We start from the raw sequence: 18,274 nt of genomic DNA, 5'->3' as shown, positions 1-18,274 counted from the left end.
ATGATAAGCTAAGCTTATAGGTTCAATACTCTTCTGGATCATTTAACTTTGAAACAAAGTGCCCTCTTAACCACTCATCTCAAAACTGTGAGAAGGGGACTGTAAAGAGTGTGTGAAATCATTCAGTGTCCATAACCACTATTACAAAAATGCATAACCTGAATGGGCCAATATTAACTCTGTACATGAAAGACTGAAAAGCACATAAAAACTATCACTTGTAATCCCCAACATTCACGCGCAAAAAGGGGAGGGGGGATGGATGCTTCATCTCAATAACATATGAAAGCTTAAATACATTCATGTTTAACCCTGATCACTTTCATAAGATGTGAATTTGGCATTAAGTCATGCAGCAATATATGACATCAGAATGGACAGGATATACTTGGAAATACGCCATAACTCTTTTTAAAACTGATGAGTTTAATCTGAAAAAGAACATTAGGAGGAAGTAATTTTAAGTTCACAATTTTAAACTCACCACAACATTAATATATAAACCGTTTATACAATTTTTTTTCTTTTTTTTTTTTTTTTTTTTACTGAACTTCTAAAGTATGAGAATTTTAGAACCGGGAACTCAGAGGTTATTTGACGTTGCAGGAACATTTGTTGGGTCCCTAGCATGTGTCAAACACAGAGCTAGGTGCTTGCAGGTAACTCAATTATTTGACTCACTTCAGAGGTGGTGAAGTTCTCTGCTTATGCCAAATCGAACCATCTAGATTCCAGAACTAGAAACTCCAAGCAATGCCCTCACAGTGGTATAATTTCTATCCAAACAGACTGGTATCATTCTCCCTTTGAAACTCAAAAAAATGTCAACAATGCAATGCTAACCTTATTTAACAGAAACAATGGTCTCTGTGTTTTGAATAACTGTAAAGAATTATAACAATCTAAAAATTCAACTAAGTACTAGTTGCATAATTTATTGCAAAGAACAAAACATGGAGCTGTCAGTTTTAAGATTATAAAGACATGCAAAACAAATTACACAAATTGCAGATATCATTTAAAAATCCCTTTGTAGGGGCACCTGGATGGCTCGGTCAGTTAAGCATCTGACTCCTGATTGCAGCTCAGGTCATGATCTCACAGTTTGTTTGTGAGATCAAGCCCTGCATTGGGCTGTGCTGAAAGCATGGGGCCTGCTTGGGATTCTCTCTTTCTTCCTCTCCCTCCCTCCCTTCCTCTGTGCCTCTCCCCCATTCGTTCATGCTCTCTCTCTTTCAAAGTAAACATTAAAAATTAATTAAAACTCCCTTTGTAAGAAAAAAAAGTAATTATCAATATGAAGAATTAGATGCTTGATTGGAAAGTCTATTTTATATAAAAGATTAACAGCCATATAATAACAAAGTTCACAAATGATAGTAAACTTTTAGCAAGATAGCAAGATTTTAAGTTACTTAACGATTCGAATCTAAGTTACAACAGAATGTAAAACTCCCTGAGGACAAAGACCCTGTCTAATTCATCTCCATATCCCGAACAATCAGCACTCTCTTGTTAAATGTTGAAGAGAGAGGTGAACAAACATATGAACTCTAAATTCAAGCTATTGGGAAATTCAACCTAACAACCTAAAAGATATTTTTTTATAACTCAAATGACTTTTTAAGTAATAAATAATAATACTCAATGCCAGTGACAACTGTCTTGATACTTAAGACTGATGACTGTGGCTATCACTTTAATTAGTACAACGTATTCTTGGAAGGAATTCACAGATACATCAAGAAGACAAGTAAATTCATATACTTTGATTCAGCAGTCCTTCTTCCGGAAATTAATCCCAAAGAAATATTCCAAAAGAAAGAAAATGTTGCATATACAAAAGTGTTTATTTCATTATTTTAGTAAGGGGAAACAAACTGCCTATAATGCCCAACAAAGGGTAGATGAACTACTTTGCAACCTCCGAAAAAGGTTTAAAATAAAGATTAACCTCCTAATTGGTCTTCCTGCTCACACTCTTGCCCACCTCAACTCCCTGCCAAGCTGATTTCCACACAGAACGATTCTCAGAAACTCTTCTCCGTAAAATCCTCCAATAGATGGTTGCTCATCTCAAAGTAAAATCCAAAGTTCTTACAATGACCTATAATGCTCAGTTACTTCTCTAACCTAAACTCTCACTCCCTCCTGCTCACTGTCTCCCTGGCTGTTCTCAAAAAGGCCAAATATACTGAGGGGGTCTTTGCGCCTGTAGTCCTCTCGGCCTATAACCTTCTTCCCTAAGACAGCACACATAACTCGCTTCTTTCAGGTCTCTGCTCCAGTCGCATGTCTTCCCTGCCACCGTTTCTCTCTTTCCCCTCTCCTACTTCACTCTTCTCCATAGCTCTTATCGTCTAACATAGTCTATGTTTATTTGGTTACGGCCCATCTCTCCTGATTAGACTATAGCTCTACGACAACAAGAACTCGATTTTATTCACACAATAGGCATTCAAAAAGCATTTGTTGAATTAATATTAAAGGTTGATACAATAATTTTTAACTACATGAAAAACCATGCATATAAATATGATTGGAGGAGAACAGGAAAAATGAATAGTTTGATTTGTGAAAATGTTCACGTGCTGATATTATTAAGCAGTTTATACAATAAAAATTACGTCAGTTGTGATTATGATTTTAGGCTGCCAAAAGTCTCTATAACAATCTTATTTCTTTGGAAGCCACTAGTGTATTGATTTAAAACTGACTAGTACTAGTTATTAGTGACAACTTTTCCTCCTAAAATTGTAAGAACAATTACTCCAAAATCTTGTTCCTAAAGACCCAAAGTTTAGTCTAAAGTGTCAACACTGTCAATCTTGAGGTTCACACAGAAAGTGAACAGTTTTAAACAGTTTTAATATGGAACTGAATAATACTCAGGATTCCAGTTTACTTTTGAGACAGGTATCTATGTTTGGCTTCAGAGTGTCCCTGAAACTGGTCTAGTACTTTTTTTTTTTTTTTTTCCTGGGGAAAAAGTCTATATATTTCATCATAATCTCAAAGGTGTCAGTGGCCTAGAAAAGGTTAAGAACTACTATTTTATATCGGAAGTAAAATGCAATATTCTACTATAAGCCATCTCTCAAAAGGACAGAATATGGATAACACCTAGACACATCTTTGTAATCATTCAATTCATCCACAAACTGAGTGCCTCCCTTGTGCCAGGCACCGTGTGATCCTCAATACCTCGCACCTAATCACATTTTGCAGTGCAGAATTCAAAATACCAAGGAGACAGGATTCAGTGAAACGCCAGACTAAAAAACAGCTTCAACCGATGCAAATATAATGTCAAAACAGAAAGTGTTGTAAGAAATCCTAATAAAGACAGAAAGAAAGGGGCTCCGGGACTGATTTAGTGATTATTATGTCAAAATACTGCAGATATCAATTACACGAAAAGAAAAGAAAAAGTACACGTACACATGCCCGCCCCCACACACTGACAGGAAACCAGAAGAAAAGTTTCCAAATCCTGTTTCCAGCAGCATCCCTTCTGAGACTGCCCTACAGCATGCTTCTGAAGGTAGGAGCCCCACCTTAAAACCAAGAGCTGATACCTTACTCCTGACGGTGATGAAAACAATCCTCATCCCACATCCAGGAAGCAGAAAACTGTGGCCACCTGTAAGGCCCTGGCCCCTTAACCTCCTACCCTGGTACTCCCTTGTCTCTTATACTCTCCTCCCTTCAAAGCAGTGACAAAACCATCTTCCCTCCCAAAAAGGAATACATAACTCAGTCATAGTTCTTTTTTCCAACAAGAGGTCAAAAGGTCCCCCAAACTCTCGGTGCTTCGCCCTGCGAGGAGATCCCAGTTCTCGGGCGCAAGAATCTTCCCCCTCACCTTCTCCCTTTAGCAGTAAATTACACAATTCGGCTGAAGACACCGTCCTTAACTTCCTGAGGGGGACAAGTGACATTCCTACCGGCCCCAGTCTGAAGGAAGACAAGAATCACACGGTGACCCCTTCCCTCACAAAATTCAGGGATGAAGCAGAGACCCAAGAAGGGCAACGCCGAAAAGGCGAACACATGGCAAAGCTACGGAAGACGTGGGGGAAAGAGGGCGGGAAAGGGGCAGGGAGGTGGAGTGGGGCGTAGAGATGTCAGCCCTCGGCACGGGTGGTGGGGGGCAGGGGGGAAGGAAGGAAAGGGAGACCCCGACCCTGCCAGAAGTGAACGCAGGGAGGGCAACGCTCCCGCCTACTCTCCGCACCTCTCTAGCAGAGGAGGGAGGACAGAAAATTCACCTAACCCTCCAGCCCCCTCTTCGCGTGCCCCCCAAGGGGAGAGCTGGGTTGGAGGGAAGGTCTGACCCTAGTCTGGGGACATGCACGAAGAGGGAAAAGGTAGCGATGTCCAAGCTTCTGCATCTCTCGGGCAGTGAGTGGCGAGGGCACTGTGTCCGAGGAGATGGCGAGGGAAATGGGCTTGTGCCATGACACCTCGGGGAGTTGGAGGGTGGGGGACACAATGTCCTCTTTCTCTCCCACACCCGGCCCGGGCCCCTCGCGTCCGTCTCCCGCAGGCCCCGCCACAGTCGACCGGCTCGGTCCGCGGGCGTGGTTGGCTCTGGCCCCGGCGGCGGCGGCAGGGCCTCCCGGAGCCCCGGCCCCTCCCGCCGGCCAGGCCCCCGGGCCGCCGCCCCGGACACCGAGGGAACGCGGAGGAGGAAGGGGGAGCCAGGGGACTGACCGGCGACATGAGCCACCTCAGCCCAGGCTCGGCCGACCCGCGTCCCCCGCTCCCTCTGGGGCCGGCTGGGCTCCCCGCCCCTCACTCACCCCCCCGGTCCGGCGCCTCCTCCACCTCCTCCTCCACCTCCTCCCTCTTCTCGGCCGTGGCTCCTGCTCCGGCTCTGCGCGGCGACGGCGGCAGCGGCGGCAGCGGCCTCGAGAGCGGCGGCGGCGGCGGCGGCGGCGGCGGCGCCTCCAGAACGCGCACGCACGCAGCACGCTGACCCCGCCCCCAGTTCCACCCCGCCCCTCCGAGTCGCCGTCAGCTAGACTTTGGCCCCGCCTTCCCCACGGCTTTCCGGAGTCCGCTTAAAGGAGCCGCGCAGAGGAGCGTGGTGAGAGCTGAGGATCATGGGGAGGAACGAGGTGTTGGGGTATTGTGAAGAGCTGAGTAGGAGGTTGCGAAAGGCGGGAAACAGAATGAAGGAGAGTCCGACGATTCAGGAGGAATAGAATTTGGAAGGGAATGCAACCATTCAACAAGTACTAACTGAGCACCTAGTAAGTGCCAGGCACTGTCTAGGCGCAAGGGATAATGCCCTAGGCAAGCAAAGGCCCTTGTGAAGCTTGATTCTACTGGGTTGGGAGAGTGGAGACAGACAACAAACTAAACAAAAATTTCAATCCGTATTATGTAGTGTGAAGACAAATAAAACCAGGAATGGAATGACTTTATTGCTGGCCAGATACTGCCCCACAGAGGAGACCTTTGAGCACCTATCATATACATAGGATATGAAGGAATGAGCCTAGCAAATGAGTGTGGAGGTGTGAGGGAAACAGCCTTTTCATGCTGAAACACAATCAGCCATAAACTCAGAGTTGGGAATACACCTGGTAGGTTACAGGAACAGCAAAAGGCCAGTGTGGCTAAATGGAACCAGCTGGCCAGAGAGTAGCAATAGTTAAGTTGAGAGAGGTTTAGAAGGACCAGATCCTATGGAGCCTTGTGAGTTGTTATAAGAGCAACTGAAAACCATGGGAGGATGAGCAGAGGAATGACCACATCTGATTCACGTTTTAAAAAGTATTCTTGGGGCGCCTGGGTGGCTCAGTCGGTTAAGCAGACGACTTTGGCTCAGGTCATGATCTCACGGTCCGTGAGTTCGAGCCCCGCGTCGGGCTCTGTGCTGACAGCTCAGAGCCTGGAGCCTGTTTCGGATTCTGTGTCTCCCTCTCTCTGACCCTCCCCCGTTCATGCTTTGTCTCTCTCTGTCTCAAAAATAAAAACGTTAAAAAAAAAAAAAGTATTCTTGGGGGGCGCCTGGGTGGCTCGGTCGGTTAAGCCTCCGACTTTGGCTCAGGTCATGATCTCACAGTCTGTGAGTTCAAGCCCGTGTCGGGCTCTGTGCCGACAGCTCAGAGCCTGGAGCCTGTTTCAGATTCTGTGTCTCCCTCTCCCTCTGCCCCTTCCCTGTTCATGCTCTGTCTCTCTCTGTCTCAAAAATAAATAAACGTTAAAAAAAATTTTTTTTAAAAGTATTCTTCGGGCGCCTGGATGGCTCAGTCGGTTAAGCATCCACTGTTGATCTTGGCTCAGCTCATGATCTCCCGGTTGTTAAGATCGAGCCCCAAGTTGGGCTCTTCACTGATGGCGTGGAGCCTACTTAGGATTCTCTCTTTCTCTGCCCTTCCCCCACTCACAAGTACTGGAGCTCTCTCTCAAATAAATAACCTTAAAAAAATGTTTTTAAAGTTATTCTTGCTAATATGTGTAAAATACACAATAGGGAAGCACAAATGTCTGCAGGAAGACCCCTAAGGATGTTGGTGGTGGTAGGTAACTTGTATGGCAGCAGAGAAACGGTGAGAAGGCTTTTCAGATATATTTTGGAGTGGATTTGGCAGAGAGTGTGTGAAGGAACAAACATCATGGATGATTCCTAGGTTCAAGGCCTGAAGGATGGGTTAATGGTGGTGCCATTTAATAAGATGGGGAAGACTCAACAGGAGAAATTTGGGGATGGGGGAAATCAGGAGTTCTGTTTTGTACATGTTACATGAAGTGCTTGTTATGCACCCACATGGAATATTGAGTACAACAATTGGATATATATTTGGGATTCATCAGCATAGATGCTTTTTAAGCCTTAAGTCTACATAAAAGCACTTAGGGAGGGAGAGTACTGGAGGAGAGGACTAAGAGGAATCCAACACTTGGAGATTAAGTAGAAAAGGAGGAAGGGCTACCAGTCAGATCAGAGGAATACCAGGAAAGGGTGAGTGATGGAAGATAAGAGAATTGTTTCTGGAAGGTGAGAGTCATCACTCTTATCAAATACTGCTGAAATAAATAAGCTGAGGACAGAGTTTGAACACTGGATTTGGCCGGATGAGGGTTACTAATGTCCTTGATGAAAGCAGTTTCAATGGTTCACAGGGGAGAAAGTCTGATTAGGGTGTGTGAACAAGAGAATGAGAAGTGAGGAAGAGAGAGTGTGTATAGCAAGTCTAAACAGCTCTTGAAGAGCTTTGCTGTCAAGGGCAACTGAGAAAAGGGCAGTACCCCAAGGGTATTTGGGATCAAGGGAGAGTATTTTAAGATGGGAGGAACGATCCTTTAGAGAGATAAATATGATAGCACAGAAGATAGGAGACAAGTGGAGAAAGATTGTCCTCAAGAAGAGAAGCAATGATGTCCTAGTGAAGGGCATGGCCTCGGGTAGGAATAAGGACTGTATGTTCACACACTATTTTTGGAGAGAAGGCAAAGTCTGTGGGTGCAAATGCAGGTAGGTTAAGTAGTCCATTTGGTGATGGCATGCTTAGGCCACTGCAGAGCAGAAGGGGACAGGTGGAAGCTAGCACGCAGCCCCTGTACTGCCAACCAAGCAGCTATGAGGCCATACCCATCTGGAGGAAGCAGGGGTGGGGAGGGGCACCTCTTCTAATTACTCCAGCTGGAGGGGGTGGTGCCTTTTAGCAATTTGACCCACCCTACACACACACACACACACACACACACACACACACACACACACACACAGTGTGTATATTTTCCCAGTTTACATTGAGTACTGTATGTGCTAGCTACCTCACTGGATCTGATGAGATAGATCTGGGCTATATGCTTTCCTTTACTCTATGCGATAAAAACTGTGAATGGGGAGGGGCTATTGGCTATTTAAGGAGCTAAAAGAAGGTGAGCAAGACTTCTCTTGAAGCATTGAAGAGTTACTAGAGAAGTGTGGTGTAGACAACACTGAGGAGGACCCTCTTGAGCTGGTGGTCCTATATTCAAAGTGAGACCATTAGGCAAAGTTGTATGGTTCTCTCCAGCCACATTCCATTGCTTGAGGGATTGAAGGAGAGTTGAATTTGACCAGGGCTGGGTTTGCTGATGAAAGTCAATGAGAAGGTGAGGAAGTCTACACCAGGGAGTGGTTGTAGTGATAGCCCCTTGGAACCTACACTGGGAGGGAAGAGAGGCAAATAATACAACAGTGGGGTCAAGGGTTTGGTGGTCCCTGTGAGAAAGAGGAAACAGTGAAATAAGTGAGGAAAGGGGACTTTCCAAGGATCAAGCATGGGGAAGGGTGAGTGAGGGGGTTGGGAAAGAGGAAGTGAAGGTATCTATGAGGAAAAAATAGGCTCAGGGAGAAGCCTTGGCACCGAAGAACCAGCAAGGCCCTCGGGTTCTTGCCCTGTGGCAGCACACTTGAGCCATTGGTTGGGAGCAGGTTGAGGGAGCTGCACAAGCTGGGGAGAAACTGAGCACAGCAGGGAATAAGCCACCTGGATTCTGCCAGGTCCCTTTACAAGCCTTTGGGGAGCCGACTGGGTGCTTTGCTTTACCTGCCTTTTTTTTTCACCGAGGACACCCACGCATTTGTGTAGACATTTTATTCTGCCTGGTGTTTGACAGAAACCAAGTGACATCTTTCCTCCTGATATCCCCTTTTCTGCTTATGACACTATCTTTTTCAGTTACTCAACTGCCAAGCCTCAGCTGCCTTTAATCTTCCCCATCCCTGTGTCCAGTTAGTCCCCAAAGTGTAGCAATCTGTGCCATCCGATAGAACATTATGCCATGTTCTTTATCTACATAGTCTGGTACAGCAGCCAATGTGGCTATCGAGCACTTGAGATGTGGCTAACATGACTGAGGAATTGGATTTTAAATCTTATTTAACTTTAACGGATTTAAATTAGGCTTAACGAGGGGCGCCCGGGTGGCGCAGTCGGTTAAGCGTCCGACTTCAGCCAGGTCACGATCTCGCGGTCCGTGAGTTCGAGCCCCGCGTCAGGCATCTGGGCTGATGGCTCGGAGCCTGGAGCCTGTTTCCGATTCTGTGTCTCCCTCTCTCTCTGCCCCTCCCCCGTTCATGCTCTGTCTCTCTCTGTCCCAAAAATAAATAAAAACGTTGAAAAAAAAAAAAAAAAAAAAAAAAAAAAAAAAATAAATTAGGCTTAACGAGGCACATATACCTGGGGGATACTGTATTGGACAGATGGGTAGAGGTCCTTCCTACACAATGTCTCTTCTTTTTATTTTTTTAAATTGTTTTTTAATGTTTATTTATTTTTGAGAGAGAGAGACAGAGCATGAGCAGTGGGGGTGGGGGAGGCACAGAAAGAAAGGGCGACACAGAATCCGAAGCAGGCTCCAGGCTCTGAGCTGTCAGCACAGAGCCTGACGCAGGGCTCGAACTCACAAACTGTGGGATCATGACCTGAGCCCAAGTTGAGCGCGTAACTGACTGAGCCACCCAGGCGCCCCACAGTGTCTCTTCTGCTTCTCTCCACCTCTGCTGCCATGCCTGATTACCTCTAGTCCAGACTTTTCCCATAGTCTCCTCTTTGGTCTCCTGCTTAGTTACTTCCCCTGCCATCTGTCATGTGTTCTTGCCAGAGCCACCTCTCTAAACGGTGGCCACATTGTGACCCCACCCTATTTTTAAAATTATTGCTATTTCTCTGTCAATTTCAAACTGGCATTTGCCCCGTGATGTGCGTCCATCCCACTTTTCCAGCCTTCCCTTGCACGGCGCCCTTATTTAGAAAGAGCTGTTCCTCAAGCAAAATGGAACTACTGGCTGTAATTCCTACCAACTTTTTACAGAGGAGCCACCTGTTTGCTTAAATTGTCTCCGCCTGGAATAGTGCCCCCCATTCCCTCTTCCAGCCCCCACATCTGTTGAAATCCTTGGAGGCCTGTCTCAAATTGCAGCAGCTACCTGGAACCTTTTCTGATTTTTCCTCTCCTCTGAAATCCCACAGTTTCTGTTTTCGCCTCACCTGTGGCACCTGCAAGCTGCCTTGTCGTATGTATTGTGTTTTCATTTTATTCCCGTCACTACATTTCCCTCCTTGCCGATCACTGTGTTTTAATCACGTTAGTGTCCCCTTGTCAGTCTTGCACCTTATATGTATGAGGTAATCCTCAATTAGCCACTGCGTTGAATTACACGCTTTCATGGAAAGTGAAGCGAATTTATGCCTCTCCCTGACTGCGAGTACTATCACTAACCCCCAGAGAGAATGTTGTTATGCCCTCGGAGAAACAAAACAGAAAAGAAGCAGAAGAAACCAAAAAAACCCACAATCATTCCATGGCACTTCTGTTGCAATTGAGAATTCATTAGGTCAGAGCGCCAGGTTTGGGGCAGAACTCTGGGAAATTAAGAAGAAATGAATGAAAGAAGAAGAACAAGCAGGAAAAAACCTGAGAAACAGGTATTTGAAATAGATCATAATCATGACACATCTGGTAGCCAGTTTCTAGAGCATTCTGGAAACAACGTGGAGGTAGATGAGTCTTTGTCCCAGGAGTTGGATGACTTGGGGCTGAGTGATGAGGACAGTCTTACCTACAACCCCCTACCTCGACCAGCAAATGGACTCTTCTGTCTGCTGAACTTGACTGCCACAACATCTGTGTCTACGCTGTGCTGACAGGGTATTGATTTGCCTTTCTGTTTTTCTAAGAAAAGATAATTTTCAGGAGAATATTCTTTTGATCGCTTTCATCATTGGACTCGATGAACTGACCTTAAAATTAAAACAAAAGCAAACACATAACCATGACATTTCCTAACATGAGATTCAAACTTTTGAAGAGAAGTGGACTGTGTTTGTTTTCATGCTACTGTTTGCTGAGAATTTCTTCCAAGTGCTTTCCAAACTTAGGGTGCTTTTACAACTCAGTTCTATTTTGTAATCCTAGGGAGCGTCGTCAGCACACTTAGAACTGGCAGGGCCAGCATAGTTAGCAACTCCTAGGGTCAATTTATGGAAGACGTCTTTAAGAAGCATTCAGATTGTGATACAAATCAGTAAGAAGAGGCTTCCATCCAATAAATGTTTAGAAAATGTATTTTTAGACCAGGATTCCTGGGAACCTGTAACCCAACAGAATTACATATGCTAAATCCTGCAATACCTAATACGCTTTTCTTGTTGGTGCGGTGGTTTAAAGGATTTGAAAAGCAGGCATATTTTACACAAAAAAACATACCTCACACATATAGGACCTTACACACATTTATTCAACAAGTTTTAACTGAGTGCTTGCTACTTTATGCTTGTTGCTACAGATATAAGTGACCGGGCATTGGTATACCATTTTACAGTTTTCAAAATGACACCACAGTGCCTAACTTAATCCTACAAACAAATATCATTAAAGTAGGTTTAAGTCTCATTTTGCAGAGGGGAAAACTTGCTCAAAGGGATTAAATGAACTGCACAGAAGCCGAGCTATTCATTGGCAAGATCTCAAACTGGAACCCAGATCTTTCGGTGTCAAAACATTGGTTGAATTAGAATATAAGTTCCCCGAGGGCACAGACTTGATCCGTTTTGTTCATTACTATATTCCCAGAGCCCAAAATGTACCAGGCATATTGTGGGTTCTCAATCAATGTGTGTGTGTGTGTGTGTGTGTGTGTGTGTGTGTGTGTGTTGTGGAGAGAGGGCTGGGGAGAGAATATAAGCCAACCATCTAATTCATTAGCATATTTTTATATTTTAATTAATTACATGCTAAGCTGATCTTTTCTATATTAGTGCTATTCAGAGTATGGTTCAAAGACTGGTACTGGTCCATGAATTTTTTTATTGCCAGGTGCCTTAGCCCATTTTGGGCTGTTGCAACAAAATACCACAGGCTGCATAGCTTATAAGCAACAAATTTATTTCTCACGTTCTGGAGGCTGCAAGTCCGAGATCAAAGTGTCAGCAAGGTCACGTTCTGGTTAGAGCCTGCTTTCTGGTTTATAGTGGTGCCTCCTTGCTGTGTCCTCACCTGGTGGATGGGACTAGGATCTCTCTGGAACCTTTTTTTACAAGGGCACTAGTACCATTCATGAAATTCCACTCTTATGACCTAAGCACCTTCCAAGTCCCCACCTCCTAACACCATCATCTTTGGGGGTTAGGATTTCAACATATAGATTGGGGGGTGGATACAAGCATTCAGATCTTAGCACCAGTTGGCCTTAATGACAGAAAATGAGAGTGAGCATTTAGAATCCCTTGTGGCAACTTGACATCGCTGTGACATACAAGAAGCAATCAGTAGGCTTGTCCAGTTGAGCAGGGCAGAAACCAGTTCAGGTGTTGCCCGACTGCCTTGTGTGGTGAGTCACGTGGTATGAGCTGGATACTAGTTATAAAGCATCCAACTTTTTTTTTTAAACTTTTGACCCTCTTCACCCATTTTTCCTCCCCTCCCACCCCCACCTCTGGCAATCACCAATTTGTTCTCTGTTTCTATGAGCTTAGAGTTTATTTTGGTTTGGTTTTGGTTTTTAGATTCCAAATATAAGAGACATTTTATGATATTTGTGTTTCTCTGTCTGACTTATTTTACATGTATATGTGTGTGTATATATCTCTATTTCTTCATCCATTCATCCATCCACGGACATGTAAGTTGTTTCCATATTTGGCTATGATAAATAGTGCTGCAATGAACGTGGGGGTGCAGGTATCCTTTTGAGTTAGGTTTTCATTGTCTTTGGATAAATACCCAGAATTGGAATTACTGGATCATATGTAGTTCTGTTTTTCATTTTTTGAGGAACCTTCATACAGTTTCCCATAGTGGTTGCACCAATTTACATTCTCACCAACAGTGCACAAGATTCCCTTTTCTCCATATCCTCCCCAACACCTGTTGTTTGTTGTTGTTGTTATGCTAGCCATTCTGACAGGTGTGAGGTGGTATCTCATGGTGGTTCTGATCTGCATTTCCCTGATGATGAGTGATATGGAGCATTTTTTCACGTACCTGTTGGCCAGCTGCATGCCTTCTTTGGATCTTCTGTCCATTTTGGGGGGGTTGTTTGGTTTGTTTATTTGCTTCTTTTTTTTTCTTTTTTTTTTTTTTGGCTATTGAATTATTTGAGTTCTTTATACACTTTTGATAATAACCTCTTTCAGATATAGGACTTGCAAATCTTTTCTCCCAGTAAGTAGGTTGCCTTCTTATTTTGTTGATGGTTTCCTTTTCTGTGCAGAGTTGTTTTAGTTTGATGTAGTCCCACTTGTTTATTTTTGCTTTTGTTGCTCTTATTTTTGGTGTCAGATTTTAGAAAATTATTGCCACTCTTATGTTTTTCCCTAATGGGGGGGGGGATTGTAAATGGGATTGTTTTCTTAATTTCTCTTTCTTAGAGTTTATTGTTAGTGTGGAAATTTTGGTGCATGTGCATCAATTTTGTATCCTGCGGTATTATCTAGTTCATTTACTCTAATACTTTTTCAATAGAGTCTTTAGGGTTTTTTTTTTTTGTATAATATCATGTCATCTGCAAATAGTGACTGTTTTACTTCTTCCTTTTTAGTTTGGATGCCTTTTCTTTCTTTCTTTCTTATGCCTAATATTCGAGGAAAAGCTTTCAGATTTTTACTATTGAGTATGATATTAGCTTTGGGGTTGTCCTATGTAGGCTTTATGTTAAGGTCTGTTCCCTCTGTTCTCTCTATACCCTCTTTGTTTTTCTCATAAATGGATGTCGAATACTGTCAAAGGCTTTTTCTGCATCTGTTGAGATGATCATATGATTTTTATTCTTCATTTTGCTCATGTGGTGTATGACATTAACTGATTTGCAGATGTTGAACCATCCTTGCATCCCTGGAATAAATCCCACTTGATTATGGTGTATGATCCTTTTAATATATTGTTGAATTCAGTTTGCTAGTATTTTGTTAAGGATTTTTACTGTATCCATCAGGGATATTGGACTGTAATTTTTTTTCCTGTGGCATCCTTGTCTGGTCTTGGTATCAGGGTAATGCCAGCCTTGGAAAATGAGTTTGGAAGTATTCCCCTCTTCTATTTTTTTTTTTTTTTTTTGGAAGAGTTTAAGAAGGATTGGTATTCTTCTTTGAATGTTTGGTAGAATTCACCAGTGAAGCCATCTGGTACTGGACTTTTGTCCATTGGGAGGTTTTTGATTACCGATTCAACCTGCTTACTGGTAATTGGTCTGTTCAGATTTCCTATTTCTTCATAAGTTAGTCTTAGTAGATTGCATGTTTCTAGGGATTTAATCATCTATTTAATCCTAACCAGTTTGGCTATTTGTCACCCACCTTCTTCTCCTCCTGGATATTCTTTACTTTTTTGGAAAGAGAACACTTCACGCCTGTGGAATAAAAGAGTTAACAACAGATGTGAAATAACAAAACAAAACACACAAAACTGCTTTTCACCACAGAAGCTATATCTCCTGATCTTATGCTGTGGAGGCATCATTGTTCAGGAATTAAATATATGGTTTCTGGAGTGAGACTTCTTGTGTTTAAACACAGGTTCTGCCACTTACTGACTGTGCAAACTTGGGCAAGTTGCTAAACCTCTGGCAGCCTCAGTGTTCTTATCTGTGATATAATAAAAGTACAGAATTTCACAGGGTTTTGGTAAAAATTATGTGGTCAGACATGTACAGTGGTTTTCACAGAGCCTGTCACATAATGACAAAATGCTGCTTTATGTTATAAGAAATATTATCTATCATTTCATCTTGGGCTCATAAAAATTCATGCTGCTTGAAAGATTTAAAAAATATTGACTATGAAGGTGATTCTGTAACTATCCAGGCTTGTAAATAGATGGTCGCTTTTCAATTATTCACATTATTAAAAGATAATGAACATCAGCTAATTCCAAGTTCCCTTATATTTGCTTTTTAGTACATTGGGGGACATTTGTCTTTTTAAAAAATTTTTTTAAGTTTATTTATTTTGAGAGAGACAGAGACAGCAAGCGTGGAGGAGGGGCAGAGAGAGAAAGGGAGACAGAGAATCCCAAGCAGGCTTTGCACTGTCATTGCAGAGCCTGACGTGGGGCTCAAACTCACGAAACCACGAGATCATGACCTGAGCTGAAACCAAGAGTCAGATGCTTAACCAACTGAGCCACCCAGGTGCCATGGGACACTTGTCTTTTATGTGGCCATTAGATGCAGTTTCTATTTCTGCAGCACAGGTTGGTCGGGCGGTAAAAGAAGGCAGGTGCGTGTCCTGAAATGCATGAAGTACATCCTAGTGGAGAGTGCACACACAGGTAAGCAAGAGCTGTTTGCTCGGTGATGTGTGTATTGCCTACTTATATGTTTTATGCCACAGACTTTATCTGCAGGGTCCCTTCCTGCTAAGTTGTAGCCAGCTCATTCTTTTCCATTTCCTTCTGGGAACACCGTCATCTAGAAGGAAGCAGCTACTCAGCCATGCGGCACTGTAACTCCTAGGAAGAATCAAGGATTTCTGCAGCAAGGAAATTGGATACGGATGAACACCAGGGAGGACACTGCTGGCCACTGAAGGGAAAGCCCAATGTAGGCAGGAGGCCAGAATGCGCCAACGGTAAGCCAAGTTTTTTCTTATCAGAAGAGAAAAGCTTGCACTTAACTGCACTATCAAGGAAAAGACGGTCCCCAGCCTTCAGTAAGTGGAGGGAAAAGGAATCCAGGAGGGCTTGCCCTAGCTTTGTGGATATGAGTTAACATTATTTATTCTGTAATAAAACTCAAGCACATGTAAACCACTGAATTAGGCAACCTGAATATATACAGAATTTATAGAAGGCAGGATAGTGTGGTTAGGTTTGCTAGATTTAGCGAGTGAAAAGACAAGATGTCCGGTTAAATTTGAATTTCATATAAACAAACATGTTTTTAGTATAACTATGTTCCATGCAATATTTGGGGTTTGTTTATCTGAAATTCAGGACATTCTGTATTTTATCTTGCAACTCAAAGTGTGATTAAACATGTAGACTGTGGAACCATACTGTGTAAGTTCAAAATCTGGTCCTGCCGCTCATCCGCTACGTGACCTTGGTCATGTTACTTAACCTCTCTGAGCCTCGGTTTCTCTGTGTATAAAACGAAAACAGCATTTACCTCATTGAATTGTTGTGAAGATTAAATAATACATAAAAATTCATAATGGTAACTGACACATAGTGAATGCTGATAAAAATACCAGCTACTTTTGTAGGAAGCATAAGTGGTTATTTACTACCTCCAAATGTTTTCTTCAGTTGACATTATGATTCCAAGTACCTTTTACAAAAAAACCTAGGTGGAGATGGTTTTGTCTCCTATTTTCACGTTATTTTCAATTTTGTTTACAGCCAATGAAATTAGTATAACTTTTAGGACCGCTATCTATCGCATAAAGGAGCACACAACCAACATCTTATCATCAGGTTTCCTGTTTTTCCCTGGTGGCCTAACACATCAGCCCAATCTTAAAGATGTCCTAAAGGCCAAATTTCCTCTGAGAAATGTGTTGAAACTTTCGCAAAGTACTACTTGAGTATTTACTAGGTGAAACTCAGGAGCCAATACCAGCTCTAGCATGGGGTTTTGTCAGAAGGGTATTTGCTGTAATGGGATTTCTTCTGTGCTCTGTAGGTTGCTTAAGAGCAGCCACTTCGTATGGAGTTACAGTTCTTGCATATAACAGGATTCTGTTAGCACAAAGTTGAGAATCAGACAAGCAGAAATATTACTACAATAGTAGACTTAGTATCCAAAAATCTGGTTCTACCACTCAACACGAGTTGCCTGGTACTTTTGAACATTTGCTTCCTCATTTATAAAATGAAAACATCAATACACCTTAAAAGGCAAGAATCAAGTTAAATGAGATAACGTAATGGACAATACGGTACTAGGAATAACAGAAGTACTCCGTAAGTATTCTTAACATGAATCTGCTTATTCATTACAAGGAAGACTGAACACCAGAACACAGAAAGTTCAGAACACTGAACACAGAAAGACTGAAGCCTGGGGTTTGTGCTACTTTATATGGCTGAGCTAAAACAGTAACTCCTTACTTTGTCCATGTCTGCTTCTGGATGAGAACCAATAATTTCTAAACAATGATACAACCTAAGGGGAATTCAAGCAAGGACTGCATCTTTCCCATTGACAGTAACTCTGTGTGTGTGTGTGTGTGTGTGTGTGTGTGTGTGTGTGTGTTGGAGGCAGGCAGTGGTGAGACAGGGAAAGGTCAGGGAAGGAGTTGGAAATTTCTTTTTCATTTAATAACTAGGTTGAGCCAGATACTGATGTTTGTGTGTGAAAAAATATTAGTTTGAGGCCAGAAAGCAGAAAACACACTTCCAGTAAATTTACAATATTAATTTTGAGTTTCAGAAGCAAATCCCAAATGCAAACCAGATTCAGAAATTATGACCTCAGCTTTTCCAGAGTGTGTACTGATTAGGCTTTTGCAGATTAACCAGAGGTAGAACGTCTTAGGGGAAAAACCTAGGAGAGAAAAATAGAATTCATGAGAACATCCAAACTCAGAGAGTGAAATTTCCTGTCTTTGCGTTTGCTGCTGACTGAAGGAGTATGGGCTTTTCTAAGGAGGAGAGAGGGGTGAACTTAGGGTTTTGTCAAGGGGATTACCAAGGGAAGTAGTTGTTTATGGACTGGAAGGTGGTAAGGAGTCCGTGGCTTTGCAGGGCAATACATGATGGCAAAGTAGGGCAACGATGCTGGAAGTTGTAGAATGAGCTAGATGACTACTTTGAAAGTCAGTTCATAAACATTTATATATTAAGTATCAACTATGTTATTAAGCTTTCAGGGGATACAATGACACATAAAGCACAGACAGTGAGACCTGAGAGGAAGAAGATAAAAGGAAGGCTGTGGAACCAGAGTGTTAAGAAATCTCATAGCTGACAATTTGCTAGCAAAGAACAGGATGCCTACAAAATTCGTTAAGTGTCAGGTATGCTGGGGACGTGGCTGACGGCCTTGCCTGAGCTTTGAACTTGGCAAAGGGTAGAGGGGAAGCATTTCTCGAGGCCTTCCCTTGCCTCCTATAGAACAGAGGTGCTCGGTGTAAAGGAAGAAAAGCCAGAGCATGTGCATCTCTGGACAGGGGTCTGAAATGAATCATAATCTTCCTGGGGGAAAGGGGGAGTGGGGGAGGGGAGTTGTAGGGTCTCACCTCCCCTCTCTTCATCCCCTGAGCTGTCATTGCCAAAATGAACAGATTATCACAATTTCAGCCCATGCAGCTATCTCGCTAATGTTCAT

General features: G+C 43.0%; 1 protein-coding gene and 1 long non-coding RNA gene across 3 annotated transcripts in view; one reads left to right on the top strand and one right to left on the bottom strand.

Moving 5' to 3' along the window:
* The window catches only part of RAP1A (RAP1A, member of RAS oncogene family), a 79,029-nt gene extending 74,073 nt beyond the window's left edge, over nt 1-4,956 (bottom strand). The window contains exon 1 of the mRNA XM_042953420.1: nt 4,806-4,956. The gene's annotated coding sequence lies outside the window, so the exon portion shown is untranslated. The remainder of the gene's footprint in view (nt 1-4,805) is intronic.
* Nucleotides 4,951-17,957, top strand: LOC122228389. Of its 2 annotated transcripts, none has more exons than XR_006206549.1 (4): nt 4,951-5,092; nt 15,196-15,273; nt 15,417-15,572; nt 17,810-17,957. It is a non-coding gene; the product is annotated as an uncharacterized LOC122228389 (long non-coding RNA). The 2 variants fall into 2 exon arrangements; XR_006206548.1 differs by having other exon boundaries at nt 15,191-15,273.
* The last annotated feature ends 317 nt before the right edge of the window (nt 17,958-18,274 follow it).

Source organism: Panthera leo, chromosome C1, assembly GCF_018350215.1.
Source record: "Panthera leo isolate Ple1 chromosome C1, P.leo_Ple1_pat1.1, whole genome shotgun sequence".
In the NCBI taxonomy this organism is placed as follows: Eukaryota; Metazoa; Chordata; class Mammalia; order Carnivora; family Felidae; genus Panthera; species Panthera leo.
Note: the sequence above shows the minus strand (reverse complement) of the source record. Positions and strands in the feature narration are given on the sequence as shown.